The sequence below is a fragment of the Rhododendron vialii genome, chromosome 6a (assembly GCF_030253575.1).
Source record: "Rhododendron vialii isolate Sample 1 chromosome 6a, ASM3025357v1".
Classification (NCBI taxonomy): domain Eukaryota; kingdom Viridiplantae; phylum Streptophyta; class Magnoliopsida; order Ericales; family Ericaceae; genus Rhododendron; species Rhododendron vialii.
Window position 1 is genome coordinate 12,883,838 of NC_080562.1, and position 19,184 is coordinate 12,903,021.

The 19,184-nt window shown below is 37.7% G+C and overlaps 1 long non-coding RNA gene across 1 annotated transcript; it reads left to right on the forward strand.

Moving 5' to 3' along the window:
- Positions 1-290: 290 nt before the first annotated feature.
- On the forward strand, positions 291-18,092 carry LOC131329180 (uncharacterized). The gene is made up of 3 exons (XR_009200664.1): positions 291-391; positions 722-835; positions 17,668-18,092. It is a non-coding gene; the product is annotated as an uncharacterized LOC131329180 (long non-coding RNA).
- The last annotated feature ends 1,092 nt before the right edge of the window (positions 18,093-19,184 follow it).

Consider the following 19,184-nt stretch of genomic DNA (forward strand, 5'->3'; position numbering starts at 1 on the left):
TTAGACTCATTTTGAAGGTATAATTGTCTTTCCAATAATACCAATTTTGTAGAAAAAATATGCGTAATGTAAAAGTTATATGTAATTGACGAAATTCTAGCAAAAAAGTAAATAGAATATTAGTGAATGAAAAAAATGGAGATAGATCTCCATTTGGGAGGTGATCCTCCAAATATAGAGAATGAGAATTGAGTCTCTAAAATGAAGACCCTAAATGGAGATGGGTTGGAAGACATGGATTCTCCAAAATGGAGTTTTGGTGCCCAAATGGAGATGGGTTGGAGATGCTCTTAGAAAAGCATACAAATGGCTGTTACCATTTCAGATCTGGACACAGAATCTAGTCTCAAGTCATTCGACAAGTTCCTCTCCGGAAAAACCTAATTTCTGGGTCAGTTCTAATTCTACTTACTATTATCTGTATGTTTGATTTGCTCGGTTTGATCCTAATCAAGAATTGCACAATAAAAGTAAAAAAGTTTAGATATTTTTGGATAGGCAAGTGTCCGGGCTAATTTGGGTGTATCTCAACTAATCAATTGCCCAAAGATTAACAATCTACAAGATTTGAAATGTTTAGCCTCCGTGAGATTCGATATGCTCCTCATAGTCATGGGCGCATGCCCTTAGTTGCTGTCTTATGTAACTCGACCTCGGAAAGTTTAGAATTTTGCATATCTTTCATAGCGAAATTGTGGTAATTTTATGTGTATATGAGCAGGGACCAACTTACTAAAGATGACATTAAGATATACGTTGCAGTGACACATAAGGTCGATGCCTTCCCTAATGTTAGCAAGTGGTACCACTGCGTCTCCTCGCAACTCACTGCTAGGTTTGTCTATTTTTCCCTCTTTTTTCGTTTCAGTAATTTTTGTGTTCACGTTGGTTTCCACTGCGCGCTATGCCTTTTAATGGTTTTATTTTTATGAATAATTTATCCTTGGATTATGCTCGCCCTTTACTTGGCACTTGTATTTACCACAACACTAGATAATTATCGGAGGCCTAGGAGTGGGGCATGTAATGTCACGCCCTCGATTTTTAAACATAAATATAAGAGAATTTCCACCAATAAACCCTCACAATACTCCATACGAAACCCAAAAGATTACTGTACTTCCATTCCCATAATTATGCTTCCAAGTCCATTAAATTTCTAAATATTACATCATTGGCTCAACGGTCCCAAATTAACATAAGTTTTAAGTCCCAAGAGAGTTAAGGGTTTACAAATATTCCTTAATCAAAAGAATTATAACTTAAGGCTCCGTTCAGTTGCCAGGAAAGGATGGGAAAATCAACTTTCTCATAACTTTTGTAGTGTTTAGTTGTCAGGAAAGTAGTGGGAAAAATGTTCTTAAATTTTCCTGCAAGATTTACTTTCTTGCAAAAGTGATCCGGCCAAAAGCATAGGATTTTGCGGAAAAGTTTTCTCCATTGTGGGGCCAAAATAATTGGAAGGTAAGAAAAAAAACGAATGACGCCAATACCAAAAAAATACGAATTAGGTTCTTAGAAAAACGCTTTAAAATTTACGTGAGCAACAATAATTTCGACTACTGTGATGCTTTCTAAGATAATTATTGTAGAAAAAATTAGTAATTGATTTTTTTTGAAAGTATTTATTTATCTTGTCATTAGTCTTCAGTTTTGTTTTGTACTTACTAATCATCAGTTTATCAATGAGTTTTTGTATCGGCAACTAATCAAGCATAGTTATTTAACATTTGTTTATTTAGTTATCATCTACTTATTTTTTAAGCTTCATTTTTAAAGATTCATGTTAAGGCTTTGCATTAGATAAAATACATTTTCCGATATGTGTTAGCTCTCAAAGTTACTTTTTGCCATGGGAAATAAAGAAGTTTCTCATAAGTGTCTTTTTTCTGACAAATGAACCACTAAACTTTAGTTTTCCTGCAAAAAAAATTTGTCAAATGAACACTCATAGGAAAATAAATTTCTTTTTCCTTTACTTCAATTTACTTGACTTTTCCTAAGAATAACTTTCTTGTACAACATTCCTGGCAACTGAACGAAGCCTAAGTTACAAATACATCTTTCAAAGAGAAATTTACAAAGATAAATGAGTAACTCCTTTGGTTAGCTTTCAAAATAATGTCCACACTCCAAGCATGCAAGCTATGGATCCGGGTTAGCACCTGAAAATGATATAAGATTTGAGTTACACTAACCCAGTAAAAAAATCTACGCAAACTCTATATGCAAATGAGATATACGAAAGAACAAATGATGAAAATCAAACGACAATGGATGTAAGCACAACTTATCATGGTTAAAGTGTCCAACTATCATTAATCCTTCTTCTTGACATACTATTATGTCTTGTTCATTTCATTCGTGTCTCAATAACTCTTATCCTTTGTGTGTCTGAGCCGAAACTCCTGTCGGGCCAATTATGGGACCCCGATATCCCCTGCCAAGCGCCCACCTTGTAGGTTAGGTCTTGAGTGTTCAATATGAGCATTAGCTCCTGCCGGGCCAATTATGGGACCCCGATATCCCCTGCTAGGCACCCCACCCGTCGATGGACCCCGAGTGTTCACGCGTCGTTCTCATGCTCAAATGTATTGTTCGTATTTCAATGTGCAATGATTTACAATTCTCATTTTTTAACTCAACGAATTCATTCAAGTCCACCCAATACCACTCTAACTATGAATATAGGTAACGTTCCCCAAACACTTGAAACAATGCATAAACAAATCCATTACAGTCGATGAGAAGCTCCAAAAAGTGATTTTGAAGATGAAGGAAAATTAGCTCCTCGATACTGTGCCTACCGGTAGGTGAACAAGTTCTACCGGTAGAAGAGGAAAATTCTGCACTTAACATACCGATAGAAATTGGAAACAGAAAGGCCAACATTTTGCATGAAACAATCTTGTACTTGGCATACCGGTCGAAGAAAAATGCCTACCGGTAGGAAATGAGTATCTTTGAGCAGCTAGAGTATGTTTGAGCTGGTTATGAAACAATTTCTCGCTTGTCCAACCAGTAGGTGAAAAGTTTCTACCGGTAGGGAGAATGTCTTTCTGGCGATTTTGACAGAATATTCAGATTTTGATACAATCTCAATAACAACCACTACAAGCTCGAAAGAGACATGGAACACTCAAATAACATATAAAGAAAGGTAGAATTTTCTACCTCGAGTATCCAAACCAAAATCGAAGAGATTTAGCAAACCTTAGCTTCCGGAATCCAAACCGAGCTAAATACACCGAACTGAGCTCTATCCAATGCGATAAGAGCCCCAATACACAAGTAGAAGATGGAGTTGAGATTGATTGTTGTGGGTTTTGAGTTTGGAGGTGAGTTTTTGGGTGAAGGAGTGAGAAAGAGTTGGGAGAGAGAGTGAGAGACCGAGTGATGGAGAGGGGAAAATAAATCCCCTGCCACACACCACACACATATATACACCATATTACACCAACACCCACATCTCCCAAATCCTTGCACATTAACCCCCAACCATAATTTCCACATTAAATCATCATTTATCCCTTTATAAACATTAAAATTATATAAAAGAAGTTTACGGGTCTCTACATGTAATGTTTCTTCTGCTTTGTGTTCCTGGTTTTCTATGTCGAAAAAGAGGGTCAAAATTATATTAAACTGAGTTTCTCTCTAGTCCCTACACTGGACTGTCCAGTTTGCCTGTGGGCCCTTTCTGGGTCTACCTCAATGAGCGGACCATTCATATTGTAGTCCTCATTGAGATTACCAACCATTCATGTCGCAAATTATGTTGATAGGATATTGATTAATATGTGTCATCAAGAGGATGAACCACACTATGGTAGAAAATATTTAATTGTTTGATCTTCAAGAAAGACAACATCTCTACTCTGAATGATTTTCTTGTCAACCGGATCCCACAATCTATAGCCAAATTTCTCATGCCCCTAGCCAAGAAAAATGCATTGTTTTGCCTTGTCATCAAGTTTGGACCTTTTATTTTTCAGAATGCGAACAAATGCCCGGCAACCGAAAATCCTCAAATGATCATAAGTGACATCCTTGCCCGACCAAACTTTTTAGGGCACATGTCTCACATCTTTAAGCATCAACTTGCACCCAAGACTTGTTTCCAAGAAAATATTTCTCATGCCAACAATTTTTGACAAACCTTCATTTTCCATACGAACACACCCTAAATCTCCTTCATCAAGTGAAGAAATTGTCTCTTAAAGTGACATGGAATGAAGCACCGGAATCAATCACCCAATTGGTATCTTGACTAACCAAATTGACACAACTTTCATCACATACAACCATAAGTTCACTATATCGGAAGAGACCGCTGTTGTGTTTTCTTGCTTCATTTCACCTTGTTTCGCACGATTTTCCTCTTTGAATTTGAGTTTTATGTAGTCCCGCTTCATGTGTTCTTTCTTTTTACAATAGTGGCACTTTATATCTCTTGACTTAAAGGTGATCTTCCCCTCGAACTCCCACGGCTTTGATCACGATTGTGAGGGGTGCTACGTACTTCTACCTCCAAATCTCCATCTAGGTTTAACAACAAGTGCCTCCGAATGAAAAGAACCGGTGGATTTCCTTCTCGTCTCTTCATTCAACAAACTACTAGTAACTTGGTTTATAGAAACAACTTCATCCAGTGCCGAGTTACTAACCATCCCAACCAAAGTTTTCCAACTCTCAGGTAGAGAACTAAGAAGCATCAAAGCCTGCAACTTATTATCCTGCAACTTATTATCAAACACAATCTTCATAGAAACAAGTTGATTAACAATATGCTTGACCGATTCCTAGACCTAAAATAATGGGTTGCCCCAAGCGTAGGGCGGGGACCGACGTAGCACAATATCCGGTAAGACCGGAGTCGAATCCACAAAGACGGTGATGTGTGCTGACTAAAAACTCGGGTTGTTATAATTTAAATGGGCTCTTAGGTAGCCACCCCTTGTCGTTTGATTGAGATTTGATTAAAACCTAGAAATTGATTGTACTTTTCAAATAATTAAAGGAGGTATGGTCGTAGGGTTCATAGCACTCGCAACCAGTCTGGATTTACCTGCTCCATTCAGTGTTCTTAAAAACGTTCAATTTTACATTGAAAAAGATACCCCGCAAGATGCGAAACCTTAGGGTCGCCGTTTACCCATGCGCAGCGGAGAATGAGTTTTGGACCCCCATTCTCCCGTTCACATGGGCTCCGACAATGCCCGGGTTTGTCTGCGGGAAGTATTTTACCAATCTAAAGTTAATTTTTACATTTTTTATTTCAAGATATGAGCAGAACGTATCCGAACCGGTCACGGTGTACTAATCACCCTGCGACCCTACCTATACAAACTACTCACTCATTATTAAGCAAGAAACAAAATAAACCCTAGATTGAAACATGCTTCTATTACGCGAGATAGAAAATAAACAGAAAATCTAAGTTAAACAAGAATCAACAAAAAACTTTTATGAAGAACAGAAATTAAACCGAGTTACCGAAGTGCGTAATTGAACAAAATATTAAATAACATAAAGGAAAGAGAGCACACAGAAAACTAAACAATATTCAAACCTAATTAAAGAACGGCAGCCTCGTTCCTATTAATCTCCGCCACTGTTCTTCGTTTTACTGTGCGTGGGAAATAAAAGAATCGTCCGTGGGAAAAAATCCTCTCAAAAGCTGCTCCTGCCGTCAGTAGGCATTAGGTTTATTTTATAGGAATTACATGCAATAATTACATGGTAGTCCCTTAAGCTTTTGTCTACTATTAAATTGACCACCAAAATCCTAATGCACTTCGCACTTCAATTCAAAGCTTTTGTTAACTTCCATCTTTACCCAAAAATCATGAAAATCGAGCTCGAGTAACCTGTAAACATAAAAAACGCAAAATAAATACCAATTAACAAATATAAAAGACTAGTAAATATAGATTAGAGGGCCAAAATATGTATATATTGGCACTTATCACACCCCCCAACTTACAATTTGCTAGTCCCGAGCAAAGAAAACAAAATGCAACTAAAGAAAACAAATTAAAACCGATAGTTCTTTTAAACCCCCAGGCGGCCCTAGTAGGACGAGTGAAGTCTCGTGAGGGTTTTCAGCAGTGATCACCCACAAAACACATTGAACCTTTTCACATGGAATCCAAAAATTGTCATACAACTCATTGGTCCATTAAGTAAAGAATGCGCAGCTACCACAAAGATATAAGACGACGCAAATAGTTCCAAACGCTATCAAGTCAAGAAATAAACCATGGCACCTAGGCTTAGCATGTGTGTGTGACATGGGCCTTAACCAAAAGTGTGCAATGACTAACCGTGCTCTCCGGACCGAGTCTTGACTTCAATTCTCACTGTGTCTTGCACTCACAACTAAAATCACTCGAAACAAGGTGCATAGTATGAACTCTCAAGTGTGCGGTTAGAAGTTATATAAATGAAATCAAAACACTCGCACACTATGACACGAAAAGAACGCTTTGTATGGTGAACACACGGTCCCATGAATAGAAGTATTGGAACTCTCTCTCACATCCATCAATCCACTTTCCATCACCCCTAGGATCAAATAGGACTTTAATTTTGGTTGTAACGTTGGGTAATTGAAAGTGTGTAAAGGCTAGGGTAAAATATCATATGTCCGAGAATAGGCAAACAACTTGGGGCTAATTTAGCAATGCGTGCCCATTTTTTCCATTCTTTTCAACTCCACCTTATCTCTCCTTCTAACCTTTTAACATTTTTCAGCAATAAAAGCACGATTCCTCCTTTTCATCTATATCGGCGCCCCTTTTATTTTTCTCTTTCTTTTGTTTTTGTTTTTTCTATTTTGTTTTCTTTTTTTTAAGGGGCACTACCAATTCAAGCACAAAAGTTCACAATCCATCCAAAAATTACACCTTTGTATTTTTGTCTTTCTCCAAAACAATATGGAAGGTGGAGCTAACCAAGAAAAAGCTAAATATATAAGGTTCAAAGTGGCTTGCAAGGGATAAATGTGAAAAGGAACGAACTGGCCCAAACATCAAGAAAATGCCTATAATCCTCTCCAAGGGGTGTAACATTCATGTGACGAACCAAAACCCAAGAGATATTGTTATGCATTCAAGTTCCAATACTCGACAATCAAGAATAATGAGACCACAGCAAATAGATTATTTCCATGACAAACTAAGAGTTAAAATGACACCACTCCAATAAAAGATAGGGCCCAAAAGCTCACTAGGGCATAAGTCTCCACTAATCTAGCCATCAAGATTGGTTAAGTCACAACTCACAAGTGGTCAAGGCCCAAATAAACGTGACATGCAATAGTGCTATACAAAAGTGCCATGATCAACTTCTTAAGACAAGCTAGCAAGTAAAACTACCAAGCCAAAAAAAAAAAAAAAAAACTATGGTAGGCAACACACCTCAACTCAATTATTCAACAAGTAATCACAACAAGTGCCAAATCACATGCGAAAAGGAAAATTTTCAATTTTTTCAATTTTTTTTTTTTGAATTTTTAAGAATTAAAAGAATGAAAAACTTACCAAAGTAATCCATCCCCCCAACTTAAACCATTCGATGTCCTCATTGAATACAAAAGAATAAAAATATAGGACATGAAAGAAAAAGAAAGAAAATGCATCACCTCGGAACGGAGAACTACGCAAGAAATAACATAGTGGGAAGAAGACCCCCCAACTTGAACAAAGCATCCTGCAATGTTAGTCCTCACAAAAAAAATAATAATAATAAATAAAAGTAACTAATCTAAGAAAGAGAAAAGAAAAGAAAAAACTATACAAAAAAGTTAATGACATTCAGTACTCCCATCACGTGAAATCCAACCATTCATCACACTACGAAGAGCAATCAAAATCAACATCTCAACCCACTTCAAGCACTCCGTTAAAAATTGTATGCGACCATGCCACAAAACCAAATACTTAGAATATCTTAATGGCCTTAGCCGCATTTGAAATTTAAATTCCACCAATTGCATATTTCGAACTAAATTAACTTTCAAGTTGTTGATGAGTGTCAGAAAAAATGAATGGTAAACCATATTAAAATTATCAACACCAAGAAAGTCAATTTGTTCTAACGTGACAATCTCTTGCAATAGTGGATGCTCAATAGGAGTGATGACATCAATATCTATGGCTGGGGGTATTTGATCATCAAGAACAAGTGGATTTTGCACAATTATTGGCAATGACTCCTCAGGAGTCGTGTCATGAAAATCCATCTCAAGTATACTAGAATGCTGTTGCACTTCAGGTGAACTAACTATTTCGTTAGTTCCAAGTGACTCTGTTGTTTCATCTTCCAATACACAAGAATTAATCACTTGAAAAATTTCAACTTGATTGCAAGAAAGAGAATCAGCTAATTGATCAAAATAAGGTGGCTCTATTTCCTCTTTTTCCCTCCCATCAAAACTGGTATCCTCATAACTTTCAGTCAACTCACAAAATTGGAGCTTTTGGGTTAATTCATCTAAGAAATCCCAAGCGTCTTCAGGGGTTTTATCCAGAAATTCGTCAGTGGACCTAAAATCCACCTCGCATGACTTAAGGTTTAAACCACGGCAAAAGATAACCAGAAGACTGCCAAGCTCACAATTATACGACCAAGAGAATACAACAAATTTAAATCGCTCCCAACACTGTGACAAAGACTCATCGTCATGTTGAGAGAAATCTGATAGTTCTTGTAAAAGCATGTGAGTCTCATATGAGGGATTGAAATGATTGAAAAATTGTATTACAATCTCACCCCATGTCAATCTTGGACTCAAACAATTAAACCAATCTAGAGCACTATCACGCAAAGATGCTGGGAATACATGTAAAAGAGCCACTTCATCACTAGCAAAAGCTTCCTCAAGTTTATGAACATGCGAAAAATGATTTTCTGATGCAAAACCGTAAAATATAGGAAGCGACACTGAACAATCAAATTGTTTTGCATAACCTCCATACCTCCCCGCAAAATGGGCCATTTTTTTTTTTTTTGCTTTTCAACGATAAAAAAAATAAAAAAAAATGAAATAATAAAAAAAAATAACTACCCGAATTCTTAACACACGTTACCGTCCCCGGCAACGGCGCCAAAAATGCTTGACCGATTCCTAGACCTAAAATAATGGGTTGCCCCAAGCGTAGGGCGGGGACCGACGTAGCACAATATCCGGTAAGACCGGAGTCGAATCCACAAAGACGGTGATGTGTGCTGACTAAAAACTCGGGTTGTTATAATTTAAATGGGCTCTTAGGTAGCCACCCCTTGTCGTTTGATTGAGATTTGATTAAAACCTAGAAATTGATTGTACTTTTCAAATAATTAAAGGAGGTATGGTCGTAGGATTCATAGCACTCGCAACCAGTCTGGATTTACCTGCTCCATTCAGTGTTCTTAAAAACGTTCAATTTTACATTGAAAAAGATACCCCGCAAGATGCGAAACCTTAGGGTCGCCGTTTACCCATGCGCAGCGGAGAATGAGTTTTGGACCCCCATTCTCCCGTTCACATGGGCTCCGACAATGCCCGGGTTTGTCTGCGGGAAGTATTTTACCAATCTAAAGTTAATTTTTACATTTTTTATTTCAAGATATGAGCAGAACGTATCCGAACCGGTCACGGTGTACTAATCACCCTGCGACCCTACCTATACAAACTACTCACTCATTATTAAGCAAGAAACAAAATAAACCCTAGATTGAAACATGCTTCTATTACGCGAGATAGAAAATAAACAGAAAATCTAAGTTAAACAAGAATCAACGAAAAACTTTTATGAAGAACAGAAATTAAACCGAGTTACCGAAGTGCGTAATTGAACAAAATATTAAATAACATAAAGGAAAGAGAGCACACAGAAAACTAAACAATATTCAAACCTAATTAAAGAACGGCAGCCTCGTTCCTATTAATCTCCGCCACTGTTCTTCGTTTTACTGTGCGTGGGAAATAAAAGAATCGTCCGTGGGAAAAAATCCTCTCAAAAGCTGCTCCTGCCGTCAGTAGGCATTAGGTTTATTTTATAGGAATTACATGCAATAATTACATGGTAGTCCCTTAAGCTTTTGTCTACTATTAAATTGACCACCAAAATCCTAATGCACTTCGCACTTCAATTCAAAGCTTTTGTTAACTTCCATCTTTACCCAAAAATCATGAAAATCGAGCTCGATTAACCTGTAAACATAAAAAACGCAAAATAAATACCAATTAACAAATATAAAAGACTAGTAAATATAGATTAGAGGGCCAAAATATGTATATTTTGGCACTTATCACAATACTATTTATTACATTCAAATGTTCTGCAATAGACTTGCCCTCTTTATATTTCAAATTCACCAATTTCTTGAACAAGAATGCTTTGTTAGTAGCCGATTTTCTATCATAGAGACTTTCCAATTTCTTCCACAAATTGCAAGCTGAAGTTTTGGTGAGGATGTGGGCTCCCCGACCGGCGCGCGCATGAGAGAATCGCCACCAGGATTTTGGAGATGGATGATCCGAAAAATCGAGACCTTGTTTTGAAAAAGGCTTTTGGTCTAGTGAAAAACGTTGAGACTTTGGGTCCGGGAACCACGTTATGAATGAGAAAGGTTTTGTTAAAAAAACACCCCACTCGCCCGGTGAAACCCGTCTCTACTAAACATTTTCAAAAGGAAAAATCTTTATAAATCTTTTGGAAAATAAAGCTCTTTAATAAGCAAGTAAGAGGGGAAGGGACATGGGAAAATATATCATGTTGACGTGCATGTGGTGCTGTCAGTACAGAGGTGATAAAGGTGATGCAGTACATAAAAGAAAAGAGAAGCTTCTGAACAAACTGTCTGGACCACTGTGATCTCCTTCACGACATACTGTAATGTCACGCACGGCTTTACAATGTGCCGTGCGGGGTATCTATTCTGTTATCAGACTGTTATCAGCTCTCAGAATATAACTTTCAACACTTTTGACAGGCATCCAGAGATGCTTAGTCATTGGATCACTCTAGGACAGTACCATTTCATCAAGCCATGGACATAAAACAACTTTTAGTATGTTTAATCGCTTGAGATGATCAAGAAAACTTTGTTTATGAACAGAACATGGCTTGTAGATATGGTCTCATTCTGAGAACGTTGATAACTGGTTTCTTAACAACAAAAACAGGCCTTATGAAAGATAACTTTGATGCAGACAGTTTGAACAAGGAAAAACAGTAGCTGATGAAACGTCATGCGTTTGAACACACTATGCCGCGCGACTTATTGAAACGCCGCGCGGCATGGTGCCTTCAGGTCAGTGGCTGTTTTGTTTTTCAAAAATGATTTTTAAGTCAAAACTTAACCCAAGGAGAGTAAGCCTGACAATAGAAAAGAAAAGAGCTCCATCAGAGTCAAGACTGAGCTTAACCCAAGGAAACTTGGTTTTTACCTCCGATCTTGAGGTTGGATAAGGATGGGTGACAATGAGCGATCGTTGGTGAGATCGGTTGAGGAAAGAGAGGTGCGGATATGTGTAATAGATGGGTATATTAGGTAGTTGAGATCTTAAAGTGAATAAAATGACTCACTTTTAATGACGAGGAGAAAAATGGGGGACTTTGAGAAAAAGAAAAGCCTAGAGAATGTTTTTTTAGAGTAAACTTTCTCACGTATTGGAAGTGAGGAGTGGGTGTGAAAGCATGATGAGAGAGAAAGAGAGTTCTAGGTCCTTTCTCTTGAGTGGAGGGGTGTATTTATAGGCAAGAGCCAATGATTTTGAATTCAAATGGTGGAGGTATTATCTGGGCGGGTCAGAAGTGTCTTTTCAGCTTTGCCAACTTGTAACTGTGGCTCAAGTGGGCCTGGCCGACAACTAGCTGAGCCAGTTAGAACTTTACATGAAATACCGTGCAGTTAACCTCATGACCGCGTGCGGCATAATGAATTCTATTATGCCGTGCGGTGTAAAAGTGTTCCGTGCGGTATTATAGGTCCAGTTCAGGGCTTTTGGTTTAGGCTTTGGGGTTTTGGGCTGAAGGGGTCCTTTATCCAAGCTCTCGAAGGTATAATTTTCTTTATTTCATCATCGGGACGTTTCAAAGACCTTTTGAGATCCAGATTGGGATGTCTACATGAGACATGATGAAAGACACTATCGTTTATCCATTGACGAATGAGCCCAGCGGCTTTTCAATTCAATGTGGGCCAATCCTCACATTTCATATCAATAGGTTTAGCCGTATCACTTCTACAGGCCCATGTAAATCTTTACAAATACAAGAGGTCTTCCATTTTAATTTTTCAAGTCATCTTCCATTGAAACTAATCATTCTACCACCATTTCTTTCCATGATTTACACCAAAATAATAAACCTTAGCCAACTTTTAGCTCTAATACCAATTGTTGGAAAAAATATGCGGAATTTTTCACAAGTAAATCACAAGGGAAATAAATATAATTGTACCAAATAACTGTCCAAAATGCGTAAACCACAATCCAAATGAACACAAGAAATTTTTAAGTGGTTCCCCCAAAAATGTGACGTATGTCTACAAGACGAGAGTCTGATTCCACTATCAACAAATGTCTTACAAATGAGTTTACAAAGCGATACAATATCTCATAAACACCCTAGGTGTATCCAACAATCACCAATATAAAAGAGGAAAGACCTCACCAAATGGATAAACAAAAACCCCCAAAAATAGCCGGAATGGAGAGCCACAAATTGGAGCAAATCTGCCACAAAGATCCGAAGAAGCTCCTATAGAATAGGAGAACAAAATCTGTACTTGGCTTTTTTCTTTTCTACCGAACACACGAACACACATAGAGCACTACCGCGTTTTTCCCTTTTTTCAATTCTGCCATATATTCCTACACCAGACAAAACTCTTCTTTTTTGCTTCCTACCCACACACATGTGCAAGTCATGTGCCAAAGAGGTGTGTAGAATATTTCATAAAAATTAGCCCATACAAATTAATACTTTTGGGCCAAACAAAATTGTTATTAGGCTAACAAAAAATATTGGGCTTCCACTAAGGAGGGAACCCAACATTTTGACAAGGATGAGCAACCAGAGGAAATTGCTAGTGATCTCATTGACTTGGAGCCAACTCCTTCACTTTCGACACATGTTAAAAATGAATAGGATGTGCAGCCACCTCTTGAAGTTGGTGAAAATGTTGATGTTCCGAATGAAGTTGAGTTGGAAAATGAGGGAGAGCAAGCAATTCAAGAGCCACCACCGCAACCGTAGTTGAGGAGATCCGTTAGAGACAAGCAACCATCAAGAAAATACTCTCCTAATAAATTTGTGACGGTAACGGAATATGGGTAGCCCAAGAGCTACCAAGAAGCCGTGGAGCATGATAAGAAAGGTGAGTGGGCTAAGACTATGCAAGAGGAAATGAAGTCCTTGCTTGAAAACTGCACTTATAATTTGGTGAAATTACCTAAGGGTAAGAAACCGTTGAAAACAAATGGGTTTATAGATTGAAGCATGATGGAAAAAATTTGTGTTACATGCAAGGCACGCCTCATGGTGAAAGGGTGTGGGCAGAAAAAGGCTATTGATTTTGATGAAATTTTTCGCCCTTTGTGAAAATGTCCTCCATTCGTGTTGTTCTTGGTATTGCCGCAAGTTTGAACTTTAAGATTGAACAACTTGATATGAAGACCTCATTTCTTCACGGTGATTTAGACGATGAGATTTATATGGAACAACCTGAAAGCTTCAAAGAAAAAGGAAAAGAGCACTTGGTTTACAAATTGAAGAAGAGCTTGTATGGCTTAAAACAAGTTCCAAGGCAATGGTACAAGAAATTTGATTCTTTTATGGTGGATCATGGTTATTCAAGAACCACTTCGGGTCATTGTGTGTTTGTGAAAATGTTTCCGGATGGGAACTTTATTGCCTTTGTTCGATTTCCTTTTTCACTTTCATTTTTATTTTTGTTTTCAATCATTACTTCTATCTCTCCCCAATCATTACTCATATTTTCAATTATTATTTTAACTTTTTCTCTTTATATCTCTCAAATCATTATCTCTATCTCCCAATTATTATCCCTATTTCTCTTCATAATCATTACCCAAAACCAAAACCAAAACCAAAAATACAAACTGAACAAAGCCATTATTCTCTTACTCTATGTTGATGATATGTTGATCGTGGACAAGATTCTACGAAGATCAACGAGTTGAAGTTGGAATTGAGCAAATCCTTTGCTATGAAAAATTTGGGACCGGCAAGGCAAATTTTGGGTATGAAAATTACTCATGATCGAAAGAAGGGGCTGATTTGGTTGTCTCAAGAAAGCTATATTGAAAAGATTCTTAAGAGGTTCAAGATGGATAAAGCAAAGTCCGTTAGTTGTCCGCTTGCGAACCATTTAGAGCTTAGTTCGAAACAATGTCCTACAAGTGAAAAAGACCAGGCAGAGATGAAAAATTTTCCATATGCTTCAGCGGTTGGTTCTTTGATGTATGCCATGGTTTGTACTAGGCCGGATTTAGCTCACGCGGTTAGAGTTGTTAGTCGGTTTCTTTCAAAATCGGGCAAAGAACATTGGGCAGCTGTGAAATGGATTCTTAGGTATCTCACAGGCACTTCTAGAGTTTGTTTGTGTTTTGAAAATAGAAAAGCTATGTTGGATGGATTCACGAATGCCGACATGGCGTGGGATGTTGATTATCGGAAGTTCACTTCGAGGTACTTGATGACCTTTGCAGGGGAGCTGTCAATTGGCAATCAAGGTTGCAAAAATGAATTGCTCTATCAACTACGGAAGCAGAGTTCATTGCAATTACCGAAGCTTGCAAGGAGTTGTTATGGTTGAAAAAATTCTTGCAAGAGTTGGGTTTGAATCAAGAGAGATATGTTCTCTTTTGTAATAGCCAAAGTGCAATTCATTTAAGCAAAAATTTCATTTTCCATTCTAGATCAAAGCATATTGATGTTGGATATCATTGGATGTGAGATACGCTTGACATGAAATTGTTGCAACTTGAGAAGATTCACACGGATGATAATCCTTCGGATATGATGACTAAGGTTTTGTCTAAGGACAAGCATGAGAAATTTTGAACTTTGTTGGGTTTTGTCGATCCTTCCATAAAATCGGGAAGGGGGAGAATGTTCGTTTCATTCCTTAATGGAAAGCCCAATATTTTTTGTTAGCCCAATAACAACTTTGCTTGGCCCAAAAGTATTAATTTGTGTGGACTAATTTTTATGGAATATTCTACACACCTTTTTGGCACATGACTTGCACATGTGTGTGGGTAACTCATTAGCTTCGCTTGGAAGCCAAAAAGGAGAGCTTTGTCTGGTGTGGGAATATATGGCAGAATAGAAAAAAAAAGGGTAGGGTTCTGTGTGTGTTCGTGTGTTCGATGGAAAAGAAAAAGGCCAAGTGCAGATTTTGTTCTCCTATTCTACAACAGCTTCTTCGGATCTTTGTGGCAAATTCGCTCCAGTTTGTGGCTCTCCATTCCGGCTGTTTTTGGAGGGTTTTGGTTCATCCATTTGGCTGAGGTCTTTCCTTTTTTGTATTGGTGATAGTTGGATACACTTTAGGGTGTTTTAGGGTGTTTGTGAGATTTTGTATCTCTTTGTAAACCCATTTGTTGATAGTAGAATCGGATTTCGGTTCCGTGGACGTACCTCAAATTTTTGGGGAACCACGTAAAAATTTCTTGTGTTCGTTTAGTTTGTGATTTGCACATTTTGGACGGTTATTCGCTGCAATTATATTTATTTTCTTCGTGCTTTACTTGTGGAAAATTTTGCATATTTTTCCCAGCAATATGATAGTAATGAATATCCTAAAAAAAGACACTTTGTCACACTGATCTATTCTGATAATGACATAATATGTTGATTGATATCCAATCAACATGAATTTCTGCTGGTTTATGGTCTCAACATGAATTTTTGCAATAGAGTTTGCTAGAAGTTGTCTTATTTTTATTTTTCTGCATCATTTTAAATGGAGTTTTTATGTAAATATTCCTCAAACTATGCACCAATTGTCTACTTAGTTCTAAAACTATCAATTTCACCTGTTTCGTCCTTAAACTATCACATTTCACTCTATTTGGTCTAACAAACCCAACAAATTTGGATGGAAAACATCCCACGTGCGAATATTTCCCAGTCCTGAGGGGCAAAGCAGCACCTCTCTCTCCCCACCAGAAATTTCCCACGACTTCTTCCCCCCTCCCCCTTCTCCTTCATTAGGGTTTAATCTCAAACAAAGATCAAATGGAATCAGATGGGTAGGGTTTCGGCAGCATCTAGGGTAGAAATTGCAAGGAGATTATTTTATTATTCTCTGGGATGGATCACCTGAGGACAAGGGACGGCATATACCCTAATGTAAGTAAACAAATTATTTTTTTATTGCGTGAGGATTAGCAGATTTTATTTGCCGACTTCCCCACTCCCTTGATATCTGTATTCTAATGTTTTTACTTACTCAACTAATTTTTTAAGAATCTTCATAGTTTTAGCATTTTTTTTTTATAAGGGTGTTCATCATCATCATCACTTCACAACCTGACTCTCATGCATAATCTTCAGATTTTATATAACAATTTGTGACTGGTTTTTTGCACTCTGTTTGTGATTGGTTTTTGCCCTTTGTTTGTGACTGGTTTTTGCACTTTGTTTGTGACTGGTTTTGTGAAGATGCACTCTGTTTTGTGACTGGTTTGCTCTCTGAACTTGTGAAAATGCAGCTCTTTGAGCTTAGGAATTGCAAGTCTCCAAGGGTAGGAGATGCAATTTGGGGGGAGGAGGAAGAGGCAGTGGAGTATTCTGTTTTTAACCCTATGTGTGAGTAATATAGCACAAATTGGAGGGAAACCCATCTGCTTTGGCGCCAGATGGGTTGTGAGGGGTGAAATTCCTATTCTGCCCTTACATTGGTGGGGCAATATGTCATTGGGCACTTTGCCATCCAAATTGGTGGATGGTGTTAGGAATTTGACCAAATAGAGTGCAATGTGATAGTTTAAGGATGAAATAGGTGAAATTGATAGTTTTAGGACTAAATAGACAATCGGTGCCTAGTTTGAGGGATGTTTACATAAAAAAAAACTATTTTAAATGAAGGCCAAAGAATGTCAATTTAAGGTGAATGCACGAAACCTAAATGATTTGCCTGTTTATAGTATAGTAGTACGCTTGGAAGTATTTTATTTTTCAATCCGAAAATTGCACGACTTTTCGTTGGGGACGGGCAATTTGGGATGGAGGGAGTAGCGTATAGCAGCAAAAAGGTTGTAAGGACTGGGGTCTTGGTCTTCCTGTGCCAATTTTAGCAGATCTTTGCAGTTTATTTTTTGTTCTATTTTGATTTACCTCCCTGCTTTACAAATGCATTGTTTCCCTTCGCATGGTCTTGCTTCGCATTTGTTCTCCTGGTTCGGGTGATGTACTAGACCTGCTTTGGATGAATTTCCACTGACTTGAATCTGTAGTCTTCATGGTTGCCTGAATTTGTTTTTCTTGCATGCTTGTTCAAATTGGATCATGGTTTCCCATGTCCCCTGCACTTTACTTTTTTTTTTTATTGGACATGCACTTGTATGCTTTTATTTTTGTCGCCACAGTATTGGGATGTTCCTGTCCTTCAATTTTATTTTCATCTTTTTGTTAATTTTTTTAGCTTCCCTGGCAAAGCTGTTGGAGCGAAAATAGCCAGCCAAGGTGCTCCGGCTGAGGAAGTGAAAAAGGTTTGTTTGACAATCTTTCTTAACTGTCTAGTTGGATAATACTGTCAAAGATTAATGGCATTTGTTTATTGACTTTTCAGTTCACAGCTGTGACTTTTTATGTACTGCACAGCTGGGTCAATAATCCAAGAGCCGTCTTTCAATTTGAAAGTAATAATTCTGTTTCTTTTCCTGCGAACCAAAGTTGATGTATGGAAAAATGTAGTGTTTTGATCCCCGAACAAGATCCAATTTTGGCGAGCCTTTTGAAACCAGAGTAGTTCTTCCTGGACCAAAAGGCGATTGGAATTTAAATATGGAACGCAAAGGGAATTCCAAACCTATCTTCATTCCAATATGCAAGTATGATTTTTTTTCGTAGATACTATCCTTGCTTGAAATTTACTATGAATCCATCTTCATCTCTAATATGGGACCCAAAGGGAATTCCAAACCTATCTTCATTCCAATATGCAAGTATGATTTTTTTCTTAAATACTATCCTTGCTTGTTTTTTTACTATGAATCCATCTTCATCTCTAACATGGGACCCAAAGGGAATTCCAAATCTGTCTTCATTCCAATATTTGTTCAATGCAATCTTCTAATCTCCTTCCAATATTTGACATCCATGGAGTATAAGGAGATTGCTGATCTTACTTGCTGCAAGATCCAGTGATCTGCAACGTAAAAGATTCATAAAGGAACTCCATTAGCTGTAGTAGACAACTATTCTAAAACATGTCGTGAGCTAGTTGAAACTAATCTTATAATTTGTACGCTTATGAAACAAAACACACTTCTAAGGGGATTGCTGAACTCTATTAGTTGCAGCAGACAATTGATACTGAAACATGTCGTGCGCTAGTCGAAACTAATTCCTATGTTTGTACGCTTATGCAACCAAACCACTTCTACAAAATACATAAGAGCATCAGCAGCAGCTTAGCAATACAGGATTTTTTAGGTATTTTACCTAGTGAAACCTCAAAAAACCAAGGTTTAGTAGCCTAGCTATTAAGGTAGGTATTCTACATTTATCTACAATACTTCTCTAAAAGCACCTAATGACTGTAGCAAAGGTAAACATAAAGAAATACTTTCTCTCTCATACATCCCTCTCTTCTTTCTCCTCCGGCAAACCAAAACAAGTAAATGCTCTTCTCTCTCCTCCAAGAAACAATGGGCAAATTAATTGTTTAAAGACGAATAAGGGAAATACCTAGTGTGGGAAATACCTAGTGTTACTGTAGTTCCTACTGAAAAATGAATAGCTAAAATGATTTTGTTTATGTATTCTGGCTAAAATTTTCCCTAAGTTGGTGTACATGGTCAACCCAGACGAATGAATCATTCTGTCGATGCCTGAGAAGGAAAAGAGGAAAAACACAATCGAAGCCCTAGATCGACACGTCTACAAGCATGAAACATGTATCAGTCTGGATACCATGTACTTTGACATACATGTACC